This window comes from Haemaphysalis longicornis, unplaced genomic scaffold, assembly GCF_048455015.1.
Source record: "Haemaphysalis longicornis isolate Haplotype H1 unplaced genomic scaffold, Haemaphysalis longicornis Haplotype H1 scaffold_1, whole genome shotgun sequence".
Classification (NCBI taxonomy): domain Eukaryota; kingdom Metazoa; phylum Arthropoda; class Arachnida; order Ixodida; family Ixodidae; genus Haemaphysalis; species Haemaphysalis longicornis.
Window position 1 is genome coordinate 319,524,124 of NW_027526203.1, and position 21,557 is coordinate 319,545,680.

Consider the following 21,557-nt stretch of genomic DNA (forward strand, 5'->3'; position numbering starts at 1 on the left):
GGTTGCACTGTGCTGCAATTCTGCAGCGATGCGAATGAAGTCATGCAGGCTTAAATGTGGCGACTGCCCCGCCAAGATTGCAGCATGGAAGTAGTCAGCCAGGCCATCAACGACGTACTTTCTCGCGACAGGAGACGGCCAGTCAAGGTTGTAGCTTTTATGCAGGTATAGCTTTTCGTAGACGTAGGTGACGACGTTTTCGCCAGGGCCCTGCCGTTGGGTCGGGCACACATCTGCATGAGGCGGTCACCGTAAGATCCCGGCAAGTCACCAAATACCGCAATTAATGACCTGCTCCAGCTTGCCCAGGTCGAATGCGAGTGACCTTCGCACAGGTGCCACGATCTGACTGCATCATGTAGGCGTTCTTGTGCAACTAACAACTTGGTGTGGTCGGGCCACGCGTGGTGGGTGGCAAGGGCGTCGATCAGCTTTACCCAACAAAGAGCGTCGTCCTGGAAACCTCGGAAAAACGGGACGACTGTGTGGGCGGGCGATGTAAACGGGCTGGGAATGACATCGCGAAGCCGCTGTCACATCTCTGTGAGGGCCTGGCCAGCCCAAGAAGGGTGGCCGGCATTCAAATTAGCGGTCGTCATTAGGAGAGTCGGTCGCTCTCGGCGGAAAATTTAAAGGCGAAAGAAATCATGGCGCGAACGGTGGAAGCCGCGGCGAGTCAATAAGACGTCGTCCGCTTCGAAAGCCGCGCCTAAGGCTGGATAACCTTTGGGTGTTACCTCCGTTCGGCGCTCGTGCTGAGACCGTGGCCCCACCGATGAACTCGGGCAGCAGGGCTGGAAGGCGTGCCAGGCCTTGGCCGCTGCTGAGGGCCGTCCCTACGACTGGATCGCCGCAAGGAAGAGCAGGTCCGGAGGCTGGATCACCTCGGGGCTTGAAGGCGTGTCGGCTGCACCACTTCTAATGAACGAACGCCCGAGTCTCCAGACGAGCTCCGCGCTTTTTCTTTCTCCTTTTCCAATCGGCGGCCGTCCTTTTTGGTTTAGTGGTGGGGTGGCCGCTGACCTCACCTCGCTTTCAGCTTTTCTTTTGCAATGGTTCGCGTCACTACAATATATATATATATATATATATATATATATATATATATATATATATATATATATATAGTATAAGTAAAGAGTCGGATACACAGCAAGAACAATAACAAACAATGTTTACTTACGTAGCGGCAATGGGACTTGCCTTCATCAGAGTAAAGTTACATGATTATGGTGTCGCAAACATTGAACACATTTCTTATATAGGTTTGCATAAAACTGTAAGAAGGAATGGAAAATGTTTCGCAAATGGAGAGTGTGCATACAGTATATATATATATATATATATATATATATATATATATATATATATAGAACCCACGTCTTTCGATCGAAAGGCGTGGGTTCGGTCCCCACTCTAGGCGCATGTTTTTCTTTCTTTCTTTCTTCCGTATATTTAAAGAAAATATTAACTTCATTCACCATACTAAAAAAAAAGAGCCTAACCACACCCCTATGCCTCCTTTGGCGTTGTAGACTGCCGACTTATCTTTCTGTATTTCCCCAACGAGCCCCTCCTTTCCTTACTATTTTATTCTGCGAAAGCCTAGCGAGGGTCTCGATTCTGGCAGCCTTGATGCCTAGGTAGCATAAGAGGGCTTCCCGCCAGTTACCCGCTCATGACAGGCTGTAGACGTTCTAGTCACGCCCCGGGGGTTGAAAAGAAGGTCCCCTTCTCCCCGTGTAGTCTGAGTGGCGCTGGCTACCACCCTCAAGCGTCAGATACACTTCTAGTAAATATAAATAACCCAGAAAGTGAAGGAGAACACAGTCGCCCAGATAGCCGAATTGGTAAGGCATTCGAGATCTTATCGAAAGGCGTGGGTTCGGCCCCCCTCTGGGCTCCTGTTTTTCTTTCTTTCTTCCGTATATTTAAAAAAAATATTAACTTCATTAACCGTACTAAAAAAAAAGAGCCTAACCACACCCCTATGCCTCCTTTGGCGTTGTAGACTGCCGACTTATCTTTCTGTATTTCCCCAACGAGCCCCTCATTTCCTTACTATATATATATATATATATATATATATATATATATATATATATATATATATATATATATATCCGGCATATCCGGCTAATTACTCGTGGGGCTCTTCGATCACTTGGTGTTGTGTGCCGGATATCGAAGGGGTTCAAAGAACCTAATTCTCTGCTCAAGCTCTATACTACTATTTGTCGCCCGCAGCTTGAGTATGCTTGTGTTGTTTGCTCATTGACAGGGTAACTGTATGCTCATTGACAGGGTCCAAAATAAGTTTGTCTATCTTTAACCATCGCTTCGCCGGTAATAATAACTCTGGATCATCTTCTGCATTGAAGCTACCACGATTAATCTCCAGGCGGAATAAGGCGGATCTTCATTACCTATTAAAGATTATTCGCGGCTCAGTGTCTTGAGTAGTGCTGCTACAACGTGTTCCACTATATGTGCCGCAGAAATTGATTAGAAAACACGATGTTTTTCATAATCAGAACTGTCTTCGGAGCTCGTACCCAATGTTCCGAATACAGTGTTTGTACTGCCGGTGCTCTGAATACTTAGATATATTTAATAATCCTCCCACTCTTTTTCTAAGCATGTCCGTGAGCTTGTCATGCCATAACTTTCCGCTTTTTCATTCTTGTCCTCATGATGTACGCCTGACTTTTATTCTGTTATTTCGGCGTGAAGCGCTAGCAACACAAACCTTTGTCTTCCTTCTTTTTGTTTTTATCTTTTGTTATATTTCAATGTATACATTCCTTTGATGCTGTTTATTGCGAGTGGAAACCATCTAAGATGACTCCGTTTTTATATGGCTTGCACTATTCCATCTGCATATTGCTCTTGCTAGTATGTGTGCATGCGCAACAACGATTCGCGTGTGTTGCCTTCTCTTTGCTGAAACGTAGGCCACAATCGTGCTTTTACCTTGTTCGAAGTTTTTCTTCTCTTGTGTGTGTGTATATATATATATATATATATATATATATATATATATATATATATATATAGAAAAATAGAAGATGAACAAAAATTACGAAAACGAATAACAAAATCGAATATACGAATCTTGTGCATCTCTTTACAAAACCAAGACAAAAGATTAAAAAAGAAAATCCCCGATAAGAACATCGTAAACAAGAATAAAAAATCGGGATATCGGAACAGCCGTGTAACGCCCTCTATTTGCACAAAAATTCATAATTGTCGGAGTTAATACCTTTAATCCTTATAATGGCGAAGAGGGAGATAATTGGCCGAACATAATAAAGAAAAAAACCAAAATAACACAAAAGCAAAAAAATTTAAACCTAAACTAACGAAATAAAGAAATATCCATCTTATACATCTCCCCCACAAAATGAAGACAAAGATAAAAAAGCGCCGAAAAGAATGCCGGAAACCAGTACAAAAAGCACTCGGGGGCCTATAACAGGCGCAAAAAATGACATCTCGGTGGTTTATTCTAAAGCCTGCGCATACTGCTTCTAAGCCAGAGGAAAACGGAACGTGAAAGGAATTGAGCCTATCGGCCACTGCGATAAGCACACCGCCACCTAATCTAGTACCCAGGTCGCAATGATAGATGCGGTAATGTTGCTGGCATTCGAATACTTCTTGGTTACATATTTTCGATGATAGCCAGGTTTCAGTTAAAATCACAATGTCGGCATTACACGTATCGATAAGGGCAGATATGTCATCGCGTTTATTTAGAACAGTACGGATGTTGGAAAAGCGCAGGTTGATATCGGTTGCAGGGCGATAAGAGTCTGAATTTAGCTACGCGGGGGCTGTGGCGGGAACAGAACATGAAACGGCGGCTTGGGAAGGGTGCAACGATGATTCATTAGCGTCAATCCCGGACTCGATTTCACAGACAGTGTTAGTAGATGGATAGTACATATAGGCCTTCTTTTTGATTAGCAGTTTGTTGTAGCGCACAGAAAATTGTTCACCGCTAGCTTTTCCAAACTCGATAAGTTTCTTGCGCGCAGTGCGGGTAGAAATGCAAAAATATTCACCTACAGTGATACCAGCCATTTCCAGTTGAGCTTTCGAGGAAAAAAATTCACTTTTTGTTTTAAAACTGAAACTGGCAAACTTCGCTATTATCGGACGGCATTTGTTTGGTGAAAACTTTCCAAGTCTGTGCACACGAGATATGGCTTCGTCCGACAATTCCATCTTGAGGGATGACACAATTACGTCCCGGACCTTTAGTTCAGGATCAGCCCACGTTTCCGTCTGGTCATCAGCAAAACCATAAAAGATCAAGTTGTTGCGCCTTGACCGGTCCTCGAATTCATCTAAACGGCTATGAATGCTGGTGGTTTCCTTACCTACAACTTCAGTTACCGCTCTTGCAATTTCTACCTCGGCAGAGTTTTCACACGTTGCCAATTTTTCTTCCACATCTGTCAACCTGTCGTTTATGTTAGTCATTTGCTCCTGAAGGTTTACCTGAATTTCCTTGACTGTATTAAGTTCTAAGAGAACTTCCGTGTGATTTTTGTCCATTTTAGCGTCAAGTTTCTTCATCAAAGAAAGGAGCTCGTTGGTTCCTTTACTAGGATTCTCCTTCGGAGGCCCAGGGTTCATTTCGACATCACCCCCTAAGAGCAAAAGTTTCATGACATGCAAACAATGCTGAACATGGTGGTGGGGCAAGGAAAGAGCAGCAAGCAAGTATTGCCGGAGCGTTTATAGTGCAAAACAGGGCTGGAATGGACCTGCATCGAGAATAAAACGAAGATTTGGCACGTCCACATGGTAGCTGCTCTTTCCTGCCCACTGAAGTGGAACGAAGAAAGTTGGGTTCATAAAGGCAGTGATGTGATCCGATGATGTCGGGGACGATGCCGGTGCTGAACCACCAGGAAGGGGTGTAAGGATCCAAGGGGTTTCCGTCGATGTGACCGGGCAACGTTGTTCGGGCTGCAGCGCTGGACTGCGCAGGGGCGAGCGCCACCAAACTTGTGATGGCGCGCAGGGCTGCGGCGGCGGTCAGCCTGTGACGCACACCGATACAGCATCTGCATCGAGAAGAAGACGAAGATTTGGCACATCCACATTGTAGCGGCTCTTTCCTGCCCACCCTTGTTCGCTTACCAGATGTAAGACCTTCAAACATATGCAGACGGGCTGCATTGTTAATAGTACAGCCAGGATTTCCGTTCACAGGAATCTTCTTGTGCAGTGCAGCAAACGCTGGGTGTACGCTACAATATTCATTGTCACAGACAGGCAGTACGGGGAGGCTTAACGAAGTGGCTTCTGCATGCCCGCTACACAATGGCTTAAGGAGCAACTGATCAACAGTAGTGCTGTTGAGACTTTATGAAGGGCATCTTATCTGCCTAGTAATCCTTTGTTCGCGAACTGTAGTTGCGGGGGTTGTTGCGAGGGCCGCGCAACATTTCGGCCAACCAGACCACATTTTTGATCCTGCAGTCAAAGTTAAAATCTCCCAGGGGCGGAAAGTGGAGGAAATCGTAAAAATTCGCAAATTCTGAAACTTTTATTTCTTTATCTATTTATTTGCACGTACTACAGCCCGTGAGGACTGTTGCAGGAGTGGGTTATAGAATGCGTACAAGTGTACTTGCGAACAACGTTGTACAAAAAAAAGTTCAACAGCTTTCCACTTCAGACAGAAATTCATCAAAAGGAAGAGAGCGGGTCGAGCTGGACAGTACATTCCATTTCTCAATTGCGTTTGAAAACAAACTATTTTTGAGGATATTAGTGGCGGCCAAATACGGGGTAACATTAAGGGGGCGGGAAGCTACGCGTAGTGTATGATTCAGAAAAGGTTACGCAATGATTATCAGGCAGGCACAAATTAACAACACGACAAAAAATTCAGCGATTCAGCGTTGCGACGTTCAGCAAGGGGTATTGGTCCCAATAAAGAGAGTTTAGCAGTGGGGGAAAATTCGAAACCAATACGACGGCATATAAAGCGAAAAGTTTTCGTTTGGACGAATTCAATCTGGCTAATCTCGCATTGCTTATATGTGTTCCAAACGGGTGATGCATTGTCAACCATGGGGGATATCAGCGCTTCATATATTGACAGTTTGGTGTCCCTAGGCGCTTCAGCTAGCGTGCGGTGGAGGTGGCCTTACTTTTTAGTGCTTTGTTCGTAATCCAGTTGACATGTTCGACAAATATAATTCCCAGATAGCTTTGCTCATTGGCGTTATCAAGTGAGTACTCGTTGAAGGTGTAGCTGAAAACGGAATGCTGCCAAATACAACTTAAAACCTTCGCGGCATGGCCACGGATCATTGCAAAAATGCATTCACATGCAGCTGCGCTTCTCGTTTCTTAACAAAATTACCACAGAACTGCTTATCTTTCCTAAGCGCTATGTTGCGCACGTATAGTCACCTCTTGAACAGAGATTTGTTTTTTTTTTCTTTTATGTTCCCTGCAGCGCTTTTTATCCCTCGGTACCCTACTTGGTTGCAACAACCTTTTCTTCTTTATCGAAGATATGGCCCGCTGCATTATTGGCTCCTCCCTTTCATAATCGCGAGGGTTGTTTGATGTGTTTCTTAACATTTGCTTGCAGTGTGGTGGCACTCTGCGAAAAAGGCGTTTTACTCAAACTATGTATGAGAACTTCTCTTCTCTTAAGAGAACGAATGTTTCAACTACTTTCGCCTTTTATTTTTACCTGAGGGATATTTTATTTCTGTATTCAGGAAGGTGGTAGTGAAAACATTTATTGAACTCATTTGTTGGTCGAAGAGCAGCCTCGATGAGTGGGGTCCTCAGTCCAGGACTCCAATGGCGGACGCTATCCGGTGGGCCCGCTCGATCAGCCGTTGCTATTGCGCGCATTAATTTACTCGCATATAGTACATTTTATTCTTTTTGTATGCATTGTGTCACTGGTTCACTGTTTGCATTGTATTGTATTTTTAAAATGTTTGCCGTTACCCTTCACACTCCCCTCTCTAATCCTCCTCGGACCAGGAGGGTTACTTAAACAGTATACTCGCCTGTTTGCCGAGATTTCGGCGCACGTTAAATATTTTTAGGTGTCCTAAATTAATCCGTAATCCTCCACGATGGTGCACCTCATAACCCGGGGCATCTTTGTGCGTATAACCACAACTTTCTAAGACGCATATTCAGGCGAGCCATTGAGGGGGAAAATGTGCAGAAGAGACACTGACTACCAGAAATACGTAATGATATCTAGAGAGTCATCTGACCCCGGAACAGATTTGGCCCAGGCACCTTGTTATGCACACATATGATATAGCACATGCACATGCCTGGGATTTTTTTTTGTTTTGTTTTAAAGTGGCAACTGTAGCATGTACGACATGGAGCGTATTTCTAGGGGAATCATCACCCTTACACAGCCCTAAGTCAACACGTGTCTCGCTATAGGGCGTGTATGACCTTGAGAAGATTGTCTAGAAATTTTTTCTAATCTCTAGTTGGCCACATCCTCTTCCTAGAATCAAGATTATGCGTAGCAGGGGCCAGCCTTTTTTCTCGCGCTTCGTAATTCATAACGTACGCGCTCTCGGTTCTTCTACAGCGTAAGCGGTACTGGATGAGTGGAAAATTGCTCGTTCATAGGCGGCGTTACCATTCTCTACCAGAATGGAACAAATAAATTACAGAAGTGTATACGCGGAAGAGTAGCAGTCATGCCATTTTCGGGGTTCTCCCGAACTGCGAAACAAATACCGACGGTCGCCTCCGGTGTAAGGTTTTCGCTCCAGTTCCTAGTTGATTAAAAGAACGCCACTGCGCGATGACAGAGGAAACCCTGCCTTAAGCTAAATTTAGCCGTGGGATGCAGAAAGATCAAGTGGTGCATCGTCACGACTGAACTCATTCCATCCCCGCATAAAAGATTTTTTTAGTTGCCACCACAAAGCAGCTGAGTGAGCTGGTTTGTGCTCATTATGAACGGAAGAACAGGCCAGGCACAGCTATGAGACGCTGGCTCCATGGACGACTTCAGATTCTGACAACGTTGAGAGGCGTTCGCTGAGCCGTTTAGTGTGTGCTCGTTCCCTCAGGCAACGCTCGCCGTATGGCGAAGGTCGTTCAGCCCATAGAGTTTCATACTAATATATACTAGAGGGAAATCTGGCGCTGCATTCGCGTGCCGCCGTGGGCCACGCCATTGCAGCCAGCGACGTTCCTCGCCTCCTTGGCTTGGTTAGCCACATGGCTTCTTTTTCGTCTTGAAGTCAAAAGGGATAACATTGTTTTTTGTTCATCTTCCATGAAGCTTCTAAATAATCCCTGGCAAATCAATCTTTATGGAGCATTAATTTTATAATAACAGAACAAATTCGATTAATTTTCTGCCGTAATATTGTTGAATTTTTGCAGCCAAAGCCAACTTTTCAGCCTGTTCGTGAGCCATTCCAAGGACAAGTGGAACGTGCCTGCCCAGTACATGACGGCACGCTCGCTGAAGCGCGGCTCCCCTAGACAGTGGCGCCAGATTTCCCTCTAGTATTTATTAGTATGAAACTCTATGGTTCAGTCGTCCGTTGTTGGAAACCTCCTTCAAGCGCCAGGGACGAACGTATTGAGACGTGCAAGAGCTCCTCCTGTGACCATCGGGTCAGAAAATTTCTTTTTCCCGTTGCGTGCTGTTGTCATGGCATGACGGGGATGTCGGGGCTTCTTTATGCCCTTCGGCGCAGGCTGCACCCTGCGCTGTAAAAGAAGAGAAATACGCCCGAGAACGCCTTCCTGGCATGGAACACTGCCCACTTTTACAGAGCTCCATCGGCACATGCCGGCAGATAACCTGTCGAGCCTCAGGTACCACAATGGGAAAAGCAGTGTCCCGCCCTTAGCAACAAGGTTCTCGTCCTGTGGCCCCAGGCCCTACGGGGGGCACAGGTGGACGTGGTTGAGCGAGCTCTGAACTGGAAGCTTGCTGAAATAACTTTGTTCACAAAGTCAATTGGCGTACGAGCGCACTCGAGGCACCCTACTTCGTCGAAACGCTCGCGAGGTCCCGACGCAAGGGGGTCAAGCGGCTATTTCCCCTACGACAAAGGAGGCCATTCACAACCACAGAATTCAGCAACACGCATGCATACACGACACACACGCGACATACGTGCGAGATATTGCGAGCTGCTCTGCATGTACCCTTTTCCTCTCACCAATGGTATATTTTTCAAGCTGTATCTGCTCTTTAATTCCCGTAACACTTTATTTTAGAAATTTTGCTTTGTACTTTTTGATAAGTCACAGTTGACCTATTTGTGATTTGTTTTAGTATGGCCAAGCGGGCGCGAGGCATAAGTGCCTATTGCCACCGATACGTTACGTAACACTGCATTTACCATTGTAAATATCGACTGCTGGTTTTCTTCATGTTCCATTCTCTGCGTCAATTCCTTCACTCGTGTAATCGATATCTTGTTTCGTGGATTTGGATATCTCTGTTTCGTGAATCGGTAGCTTGTTTCAGAGATTTCGACGGTAACTGTAGTAATACTTCTACTGCAAATCGGGGCACTGCCCTAAGACTCAAGTGGCAAAAATTACGGGATGTTAAGGCATACCGACCAATCTCGTTAACAACTGTTGATTACAAAATTTTTATGAAAGTTCTGGGGAAATGGTAACAAATGGTAATCCAGAAAATTCCTCGTCCACACCAGACGTGTGGCGTCAGGAGTCGTAATATATTTACGAATATACCCAAGGCGACGTACGGGCCGGAATGTCGTGATGCAATGAACACGGGTGTGGCGATTCTCCAGCTCGACCTCAAGAAAGCGTTTGACAGCGTCTCTTACAAGATCATGTTTTATGTTTTAGAGTACATCAACATTGGTTCTGTCATTGCACATGGAGTGGCGCTGGCGTGCCACAACTGCAGTACACGGCTGATAGTGAATAAGAAATCGGGATCGGTCATCGAAGCGTGCGTTCGTAACGCCAGGGCTGCCCCCTCAGCTCTTTATTGTTTTGTGTATACATTGAAGCTTTGCGCCTGAGCATCATTCATAACAGAAAAATGAGTGGATATAAACTGCAGGAGACAGAGGTAAAACTGCTTGCCTATGCTGACGACATTTTCGTTGTTTGTTCGAACAAAGAAAGTGTGGTGTTCGCCGTGGAAACAGCGAAGCCTTTTGGTGAGGTCACGAGGAGTCTGGTGAATTGGGGAAAGTGTTTGAAGTTTCGGCACGGTGAATGGCTGTCAATGCCAGCGACTGTTGCTAATGTAACCTGGGTAACCACCCCAGTAATATACTGGGGAACCCCACTGGAATATGATCGCGATAGTGAGCCCTACTGGCGGGGGCAGGTGTAAGCACTGAGGGAGAGGGCGGAAAAAGTGAAAGCAACTCAGCTTTCAGCATTCGCGAGAGCCATGACTTGTAATCTTTTCTTCGTGGCAAAGCTTTGGTTTGTGATGCAAGTATTGCATTGTTCACGTTTAATGTACAGAAGCTACATCGAGTATTTGCTGCTTTTGTGGGGCGGTTCACTGAGGAGAGGAGCAGTGGGACGAATTTGTTTCGGCAAATCCGTGACGGCGGTTCAGGGGTGACTCACCTGTTTGTACGACAGCTCGTAAAGCAATTTTTGTTTTTGCGTGATGTACAGACTCTTTTCTGCGCACTGCAATGCAAGTTCGGTTAATGCGTGATTTGCCAGAACTTGTGGTTTCTTCAAGTTGCGTGCCAGGTGGTGTTTGTGGATATTTTAAAGTAATTGTTTTGTCATTCCGTATTTTGGCAACCCATTTTACGACTCAATATCTGGTCAATGTAACCCGAAAAAAAAATATAAGGATGTATGCGACGCAGTCTTCCCAGTGTCACTGTATAGAGCTCTATACAGTAATGGCTTAGGACAAGACGTGTTAAAACGAGTGAAGCGAATGGAAGTGTCAAATTGAGCAAAGTCTTTCTTCTTTAAATTACACACTGGTACACTTTCAGTCGCAACTTAGATGAAATAAAGGGGGCTCTCAGGGCTATGGGGTACAGACTGCTCCATCTGTAAACAACCCGAAACGGTGGCGCATGTCTTTCTTCATTGATCAGCCGCAGTGTTCCTTTGGGATATATTCGAAAGTACACTTCGGAAAGATTTTCCACTCAGCCCACATGGCATACATTTTTCGTGCGTCGATAGAGAAGACGGTGTGCCATTTGACAATGTCATGTTGTTAGGCCTGCACAGTATTTGGCGTTCGCGCATGGCCTGGCTTCATTGTTATTTAGACACGTGACCAACGCGACAGCTTCTTCGGGGAAGTGTGCCACAGTTCGTTGAAGTTCAGAGAGCGAAGAACTTTCTGCCAGAGTGGTTGTGAAAAATTGAACACCTAACCACGCCTAGGGAATTTTAAAAGACAACGCCGGACCTTGGTGGCATGGCGACATTACGGTTGATATTTATTTTTAATTGTACCTGGTGTCTTGTGTCACTGTCGATGACCGGCAATAAAGGAAGCCAATGAAGATGCTGTCGCAGCCGAGTGGTTAAGGCGATGGATTAGAAATCCATTGGGGTCTCCCCGCACAGGTTCGAATCCTGTCGACTGCGCGTGGGCTTTTGTGGCTATTTTTTAAATTTCTGGCATTTAGAAGTTTGTATCTTGATTGATTGATTGATTGATTTTGGGGTTGGACACGCCGAAGCTACACCAGCGCTATGAGGCGCGCCGTAGTGGAGGGCTGCTTAATAATTAGACCACTTGGGGGTCTTTAACGTGCGCCGAAATCTCAACACACGGGTGTTGTCGCTTTTGGCCTCCACCAGTACAGCAGCCACCGCGGCCGGGATCGAAACCGCGACATTGTGCTCAGCAGCAAAACGCCTTAGCCACTGGGATACCTCAGCGGGTGAGTTTGGATCTTGAGGACATTTGTTCTAACCTTGCCGTAATGAAATTTAGAGTGCATTTTATTGCCACTCAGCGCCAGGAACGAGCCCGTATTTTAGGGTGTAGATAGAACATTTGTAATGAACATGCACACGCACGCACACGCGCATGCACGCGCATATAAATGAAATATCGTTTTTCTCCTCCACGAGCAAAATAGCTGTCGCTTTCGTGGATCAAACTCGCGAACTGGTGCCACCTGCTGTGACAAGAAATTCCGGCTTACACGGCGTGCCCATCGTGTGTGTGCAAAATGACGGATTAACTTTCAATGGTAGCACACTGCACGCACATAAAAAAAATTACTAGTTACAAATGAATACATTGCAATAACTACTGTACTTACTATTTTTAGCATTTTGTCCTGGCAGCATGCACTCGACGCTCTTTTTTGTTTCTGACGTAGCAATGAAAACCAAAGGGAGTGGATACATATAACTGGCACATTTTTTTTTTGTTTTATACTTATTGGGATCGGGGGACAACAAGAAAAGCGAACAACTATCACGGTAAATGATCTGATTAACTGAAAAGATGTATTCAATGTTTTCAGTAATTTAGTTCTTCTGTCTGTTTTCATTAAAGTCGCCAGAATTAAGACGAGGGCTGTTGGATGCTTCGATAATTCGAGAGTCACAAAACTCTAGTGGGAGCGGCAAAGTGACACGGTATGCATTGCTAAACCTTTGTCAGACGAATAAAACCCGCATTGACCTTCACCAAACGCATTAGTCCAACGAGCCATTATCCCCTTTCACGGTCCCTTTCTTGGACCGTGACGTAATCATGCTGGCGCGGCACTGGGGTCTAAGGCTCTGTTGACTTTTCTTACTGATTCAGGATTGTCCGAGGTTGTGTAACCATCGAATCCTCAACTCTTTTTCTCCGATTACTGCAACTTTTTTCTCCGCTCCGGACAGACAGAAATAACTCCTTGGATACAATTTTATTTACATCGATCCTGCCTCTAATTTATTATCTTTTGCCTCATTATTTACCCTTTCATTTTTTTCGTCTCCCTGTGTTCAGTTCCATCTGAAGTATAAAGTCACGCCGGCAGTGGGACTAACTTCTTTAGCGTTAATTACTCCTTCCCCCTTCTCTCTCTCTTTCCGTGAGATGGCCGCTGCTCTTGCACGGTAACACAAGCACGCACCTACTCCTTCGTCCGAGTATCGGTCTAACTCTTTCGAGTTAAGGATTCCTAACAGCTACGCTGAGCATTAATTGCAGAGTGCTTGTGCCATGCATTTAGGTGATCAACAGCGATTGCATCATTTAGGGTAGGCCCGCATCTTATCCACGTGCTGAGCGCAAACCCTGGCACAGCAGTAGGGCTACACGCGCGTCATTCGGGCAATTGAGTAATTTGACGTTTTGAATGCCCGAGATTTGCGCTGAGTATAATATATGTCGATGTGAGTATGCGAGTGGGATCAAAGCGCTATCCGTGAAAGAATTCAGGTGAGATTTGCCTTACTTTGTCGGTAACGGCACCATATGCCGGGCAAATTTTTTTCTAATCACCCATTAAGTTTTCCACACAACTGTCTGCACTGTGACACTCCCCTCACTAAACACTACCTAGTCCACTCATGCTCCCATTACCACAATTCCATCAAACCCCCTCCCCCCTCCCCCTCCCCCCTCCCCCATTTCCTCTGAGCAGTGGCACATGCTCAGGCACAGGCTCGACACAGGCTCACTGCCTCCTGGACCTCGGAGGCTGACCGCTACCCCATTCCCTCACCCATTGCAGCTCAATAAAAAGTTCTCCTCCTCCCGGCCTGCTAAAAAAGTGAAGGTGATGTTCCAGTCGGAACGGCTGGCTGTATCCCGAAATTTCCAGGCTCGCTCCCAGCTTGAAATGGCCTGTTTCTGGCTGGATAGCGCCCTATCCATAGCTTGAAATGTTTTTTTTTTTTTTTTTTCTGGACCCAGTATCTTTTCCAACTGGAACAGTGCCCATTTCTAACTAGAAATCACTTTTCTTGCTGAAAATTTATATTGTTTCGAGCCGGAACTTATTGTTTTATACTTATTGAAATTTATATTGTTTCTGTGGATTGATTGATTGATTGTAGGGTTTAACGCGCCGACGCAACGCAGGCGATGAGGCGCGCCGTAGTGGATGGCTCCGGATTAATTTTGACCACCTGGGGATCTTTATCGTGCGCCGAAATCTCGTACACACGGGCGTTTTCGCTTTTCGCCTGCATCAGAAAAGCGGCCGCCGCGGCCGGGAATCGAACCCGCGACCTCGTGCTCAGCAGCGCAACGCCTTAGCCACTGTTGTTTCTAGGTGGAACTTTGCGATAAGGTCTTGCATCCTGGATAGGCAGGCAGTCGCCTGTGAACAGGACCTTGACGGATGCACCTTATGGAGCGCAAGAAGGGACGTTTCCAAGTGCGCGTAGAGGTTTCCGAGTGCACGAGTGCGGCAAAACGACTATGCCACAGCTACAAAAATAGGCCGCTTTGCCGCACGAGTGGCACAGCAGCAGCGAATTCGCAGGTAAATTCGCACCATGTAGAACGGTGTTTCTGTATAGATGTACACTTTGTCGCCAGTGGCAGTTTTGTTGCCCTGATCAAAATATAATCTTCTCCCTTTTTTCACCCTAACTACTATACAATTCGACGTATTTCTTGTGTGAATAATTTTGGTGAAATTATCCGCTGTACAACCTGCTCCTACGCAATCCATTGGCAGTAAAAACAGAGTTGTTAAGACTTGCCCCTAACCGCCGAATGCGTGCCAAAAAAAAAAAAAAAAAGATTCTCTGATGACAAACCGACAATAAAATAAAATGTTTACCCACAAGTTGTTCATTTCGTACTTTTCCCGTTTTTAATGTCCGCTCCGTGCTTTGTTAATTTTAGATGAATTAGTTCTTCACCTCCATTTTTTTTTTTTGCTTCCATGTTTGGAAAATTGGAAGCAGTGATAGCAATTCTGCCTCAATTCTCGGAACGTGCGAATAATTTTTTTTATGAAATATTTTTTTTGTGTTCTTCACAGTTAATAGTTATGCACTTTCAATTAATAGTTATAAATTTCAGTTTATAGTTTCAGTTAACAGTTATGCGTATTCTCATATAATAGTTTTGTATTTATCCTTCATATTTTTAATCCCTTGAAAAAAATCATATGGAGAAAGTCAAGGTGCAATCTCAACCCCCCCCCCCCCCGCCCCTTCTCTTTTCCCTTCGATCAAAATTTCTGGCTACGCCCCTGCTTGATGGCACTGGTTAATTTTAGAGCAGCCTTTCCTAAACCACGCCTGTTCCCTGGGTTGCTTGAGATCTATGGTGTCGCTTATAAGGTTGACTAATATCCTGTTAAACAGTTTGCATACAACAGAGACTAGACGGATAGGTCGGTAATCTTTAAGGTGTTTGGCATCATCCTTCTTTTTCCCAACTCCAATGTCCGGAGGCATTCTGAGGATAATTTCGCATCCTTTCGTAGCACAATATCACCACTATCCTCTAGCAAACCCATAGTTACTTCCCTTTGGCTTTGCCGCTCTTCATTTCCTTGAGCGTTTTTTCCATCTCGCCTTTTAGTACTGCTGGAGACTCACGGGTAGAGCTAGCCCGTTTAATTTGGTGTCCTCGTCGAACGCTGCTCGACTATAAGCAGGCATAGAATCTCCGTGCTGTTTTCTGAATCTCATCCATTTTTTCGTTCCTTTACTGGTATCAGCTATCAGTGCATACCTCCTATCTATTCCCACACTGATATTTCTAGAAAATAAAATAAAATATTGGATTCATAGTTACTCGTCCTTCCACACGGAACTTTACTTTTACAGCGGCCACTGGAAATGGTTTGCTAATTTACGGGGTACCATTTCTCAGCGTGCGATAATCGCGGTTTGCTCGTGACCAGGGTTGCCACTTGCCAGGACTGGCGATTTGTCGCCACACTGGCGATTTGTCGAGACTCGTGGCAGCGGAAAGCTCGGCGTGGCTGCGTTCTGGCTCCTTTGAGAATTGGTGATTCTTATATATTTATGGGCCCTCCCGACGCCCTACTTTCCACAAGAAGTTCCTTATATGACCTTTCAATGCACTTTATCTGCCGAGACAAACTTAACGAACAGAAGAGAACAAACTTTTAGGCAGATGACGGTGATCTTACAAAGTCTAGACAAATTATGCAGTCACTCAAACACACGACCGACTGTACAGCGCTATTAACGGGACAAATCGAAATTTCCCTTTCTCTTTTATATCCAGCAGCTGATGTCGTCTGAGTAGCGTCAAAGCCATCAAGTAACGCTGTCGGTTTAAAATGAAATGCTTCAGTAGTTTACGAGAGCTTGAGGTTTCAGGTAGAGGGGTGGGAGATGTGTATGACGATGCATAAGAGGCACGGGAACGTAGAGGCAGCGGAAGTGGGAAAAGATTGTGTGCAGCGAACGTGCGTTCTAAGTCATCCATATCCTTTGAATGCGTTACTTAAACTTGCATATTTTAGCTTTTTGGGGACAGTAGTCAACCGTTGTCGCTTTCTGGCACCACAGCAGACGAGTAAAATTTGGGATACGGTTTTCTTCTATTCAAAACGTCGGCATTCTTTCCGTGGAGGTAATTAAAAAGTAGTTACTCGCATCGCTTTGCTGACAATGGCGACTTTTCGGGCTGCTTTTCAAACATTCACTTTAAGGTGGTGGCTACTTGAGGCAATTTCCAGGCGACTTTTCCCTCTAAGGACGTGGCACCCTGTTCGTGACCTTGCTTTCATCGGCGGTATAACGCCACATGGGCTGTCGAGCACAGATCTGAAAAACAAAGTGCTTTTGCCACTTCGGATCAAGTACAGCCGCCCTCTAATTCCGGGGCGGGGCCTAGACTCGGAAGGGAGTCCAGGCTGATAATGAGTGATATTATGCGCGAATTTTGTATTCACGTTTTCCTGAACAGTGTAAAATGTAATCATTTCTCCTCCTCCTCCGGCCTGATTTTAAGGGCAAATAGGCAGAAGAAAATTCATTGGCAAATTGAAATAGCGAGAATCCTAAATACATGCAATCGAATGGAGTACCGACCCAAAATGACAACGTCAATTCTTTCCTGGTGTATCTGGAGGATCAGCTGCAGCGGACCAACCCCCACATATTCACACATGGCACATGCCCAAGCTCGGGTTTATTTTTGTATCGTCTGTTCCTTTGTGAGACTGTCTGTGAATGTTTGGTCGCGTTTTTTTATCTCGCGTTCCTCGACTTTAAATGGTCGTGCACCTAATGAAACTGTAGTTGCCGTAGTTGGCAGTCAGAGCTGAATGGTGCCTCGACTTCCTCCGTCCTCTCTTCGCGGTGTTGGATATGTACGATACGCAGAGCATGTTGTAGTTTTTCTTCTGTCGGAGCCAATTGATGCGTGCTTTCGGCAGTGGCAAAGGGAATTTGAAAGTGGTGCTTCCATTGCCCACTCTTTCTGGCCGATTAGGCGGCGTTAGCTGTGACTTCACGCACAACAGTGCGAAGGCGGAATGTAACGAATGACGAGCACGCTGAACTATAAGCTGTGCGTGAAGCAACGAGCAGTCAACAATAACCGCGGGGTAACTGAAAATAACCACCTCGAAGGCAAAGATAGCGTCAAATAACTGTTGCAAACTAGTACAGCGTTTTTGTGGAAGTTTGTGTGACGACCGCATGGGGCGCGGGGTGTTTTCTTTTATTGCGAGCCTTAGAAATAAACTAATTCTCTATAGACTTTACACCAGTAGTCTAATAAACGAGTGCAGGAGTAGGTGTACGCATCGCGAGTGTCGAATGGGAGATTCAAAATCTCCCTTCAGTGTCCGCTTAAAAACTGCACGCAGCCAAGACCGCCGATGTAGCAGGAATTCGGCGGAAGAAATTCCGGAGTTGTGCCGGCCGGAGTGCCGATTCGAGCACGGCTCGTGAGTTTCGTGAGGACTCTATTGAAAGCACACAAGAAGGCGCCTACTAAATTGCTCGACGAGCCGCTTCGGCAACTGCGATTCGGTAATGGGAGCACCGACCGCCACAACGACGTACCATGCACAGTGCAAACGATCTTTCCAAGAAGCGGCCGTGAGGTCGGAATGTCGGCATGTCGGCATGCCGTGCATTTGCCAATCCAAGGAGCCGCTTAGGAGGCAGAGATGGCTCCGGAGGTCGGTCGGTGCACAGCCGGAGTGCTGAGTGCGGAGACCGCTATGCGCGAGTTTTTGCCGTAGTGATGAAGGCAATTTTTGGTCGCATACGGGGAAGGGAATTTTTCCTACACTTCGAGCGCTCGCCGTGCCTCAAGCGAATGTTTTGAAGGTGATGGGAAGCCTGACACAGTCAGACCTGGTGACAGGCTGAAGAAATCAAGGCGAAGGTGGGACGGAGAAAAAGCCAAACTCGGGCGCTGTGCAAGTCTTTTTCGCCGTCTCGCCTTCGCGCTGTTTTCCAGGGTGTTCAGTTCCTACCAACTAGCCAAACTACCGAATAATTCGGGTAAGGAGAGACCGGCCACATTGAAATCCATAAGGCTGACATTTCTGAATTCGGAGCCAATAAAAGGAAACACGGGATAGTAGTAGTAGTTGTAAAAAAAAGTTTATTTTAAAGAAGACTGCGGACAGGGAAATAAGTTTGAGCAACCTTGATTGGAAAAAAGCAGAGCAAAAGGTTTCCCCCCAGACAGCAGTGGGCCCAGACGGAATACCAATGCAACTGATAAACCTGCCTGGACCTAAAAGTAAGGAATCGTTTATGAGGGCGATAGATAAGGTGATAGAAACCAAACAGATACCAGAGGACTGGCTAGAAAGTAGGATGAATTCAATATATAAAATCAGAGGAGATAAAGCCAGTATTGATTCATACAGACCACTCACAGTAACGTCAGTGGTGTATAGATTCGTAATGCAGGCGATAAAATCAGAAATTCAAGCATGGATGGAAGAAAATGAAATACTTGGGGAACTGCAGAATGGATTTAGACAAGACAGGCGACTGGATGACAAATTGTTCGTGATAACGCAATGCATTGAAATTGCGAAAGCACAGAATAGACCACTATGGATTACGTTCTTGGACATTAAAGGGGTATATGACAACGTAAACAGAGAACGGCTGTGGAGAATGTTGAAACTCCAGGGATTAGAAGACGAGAGGGTACAGTTCCTTATAGCAATCTATAAAGACAATAGAGTGCACCTTACTTGGGAAGGTCAGAAATGCGCCAAGTAGGTCAACATCCATCGGGGACTGAAACAGGGATGCTCTTTGAGCCCAATACTGTTCATGCTTTACATGTATGGCAGGATTAGAAAAGAAACTGGAAGAAAGTCAAGTAGGGTTTAGCCTAACCCATATGCTGCAAGGCGAAGTGGTACAACAGCATATTCCGGGAATGTTATACGCAGACGACATTGTTCTTTTAGCTGATAACCAAACCGATATGCAGCGGCTAATAAATATTAGCGGCCAGGAAGCCACCGACCTCGGTTTAAATTTCAGTGCAGAAAAATCAGGAATAATGGTTTTCAATGATGCTACCACTGACATAGAGTCTATCCAGCAAGCCGAATTACCTAGAGTGAAGGAATATAAATATTTGGAAGTGTGGATAAACGAAGGGGATAACTACTTAAGAACTCACGAGGAGCAACTTAAGGTTAAGGGAAAGTGAAACGCAGCTATAATGAAGCATATAGCTCTGTGGCGGTATAACAAATATGAAGTAGTAAGAGGAATGTGGAAAGGAGTAATGGTTCCGGGTCTCACGTTTGCGAATGCTGTACTCTGCTTAAAATCAGGCGTCCTATCAGGCCTTGAAGTAAACCAGAGAACGGTAGGACGTTTGGCCTTAGGCGCGCATGGAAAAACAACTAACGAAACAGTTCAGGGACATATGGGCTGGGCGTCGTTTGAAGTTAGAGAAGCTCAGAGTACAATATGCTTTGAGATGAGGTTGAGGGCAATGGATCAACGAAGGTGGGCAGCTAAGGTTTTTAGGTACCTATACTTGAAAAGCGTGGACACGCAGTTGTTAAGAAAGACTAGAAGGCTAACGATGAAATACGGAAAGCACAGCGGAGAATCCAAAACAGCCAAGGTAACCAAAAAAGAGGCAAGGCAGATTGAAACGAATAAATGGAGGGAAAAAATGGAAGGTAAAACGTCGTTAGAGATGTACAGGGCTGAGAAATTGAATATCAGAAAGGAAAATTTCTACGATAATTCCCAGGGCAGTGCTTTGCTTTTTAAGGCTAGAGCACTAAGCCTGCGAACTAAGAGTTTTGTGGGGAAGTATTCACAAAATGATGGGGTATGCGTGGTCTGCGGAAAAGAAACAGAAACTATGCGGCACATCGTGTTAGAATGTGAGGGTATCCATCCAAATCTACATGAAGGGAATATTGGGCTTTCAGAAGCCCTAGGATTTAAAGGTAGCACAGAGGAAGTAAACTAAAAAGGCTGTCGAGGCGACGAAAAGAAGATTAGAATGCTGGTGTACGAAAAGTAGAGGGGAATATTGCCTAGGACAGTTACCACCTGTAACAGGGAAAAAAAAAAGTATTTCGTGCCTAATAAGCTTTAGTGCCTGCCCTAAGCAGCGCTATTATTAAACCAAGAGTGTAAAACATGGTTATATTAGTCCTTTTTGGTAAGATGACATGTCATCACCCCGCTTCAAAGGGGAAACCAATAGCAATCATAATCATCATCATCATAATCATCATCATCTCTCTTTCCGTCTTAATTGCTATTTTTAAGCGGGCACGGCCAGATTATGTGTTATAGATCCGCCCTTCCTCTACAAATTTCGCATTCGTCCGTATGGCCGTGGGTAGCAACGAAAGCAGGCCACGGGGTTCGGGAAAGTGTTAGTCTGGAACAGCCGCCACGCCACTGACTTTCACGTTGTTAGGGTTCTCTGTGCTGCAGGGTACTTGGCCCGCCCTAATTTCTAATGATCAATTACGTCTCCGCAGGACACGAGCCTGTACCTGATTGATCGGTGAAACGAGTGCGCGTAAACGATGGAAAAATCAACGTCGTCTAGGTTGGTTAGACCTCGCGCCGCGTCGCTCGCCCAGTTGGCTGAAGACACCGAGCTCCCAAAACATCGGCAGCCCGGCTGTTTAGGCGACTGGGCGAACAACTCAGGGGTGCAATCGCCGCAACTTTTGGGCAAAATACCGTTTTTACAAGTACTACTACTTCGCGTTCTCATTTCCCGGAAGGCAGCAGTGGGCCGGAGCACGGATATGTTTCGCAGTGTTGAAAAAGCTAATTAGCTTCTCTGGTTCATCACGGCGTCCACGACTCAAAACTTGAATCGAGCCTCTCGTAGATGGTTGGCGATCTGATCATAATGTATAACATAACAACCCTCCAACTTTTTATGCTCAACGAGTTATTGCCGTGGTTGGTATTTTCGCGGTTGGTAGCATGCGCAAATAAGAAAATAAAAGTAATTTTTTTTAAATTTTTTTATCGCTAAGAGTTTCCAACCACTGCCCCCTGTAGGAGAGGCTGGCCTTGCTCCTGCATCTTTGTCGAAAAAACAGTCAAAATAAAATCAAATTAAGCACAAGGAGGCTTATATTTTCTGCACAGCT

The 21,557-nt window shown here is 45.5% G+C and overlaps 1 non-coding gene across 1 annotated transcript; it reads left to right on the forward strand.

Moving 5' to 3' along the window:
• The first annotated feature begins 11,534 nt into the window (after positions 1-11,534).
• Positions 11,535-11,616, forward strand: Trnas-aga (transfer RNA serine (anticodon AGA)). Its single transcript has one exon. It is a non-coding gene; the product is annotated as a tRNA-Ser (tRNA).
• Positions 11,617-21,557: the final 9,941 nt, after the last annotated feature.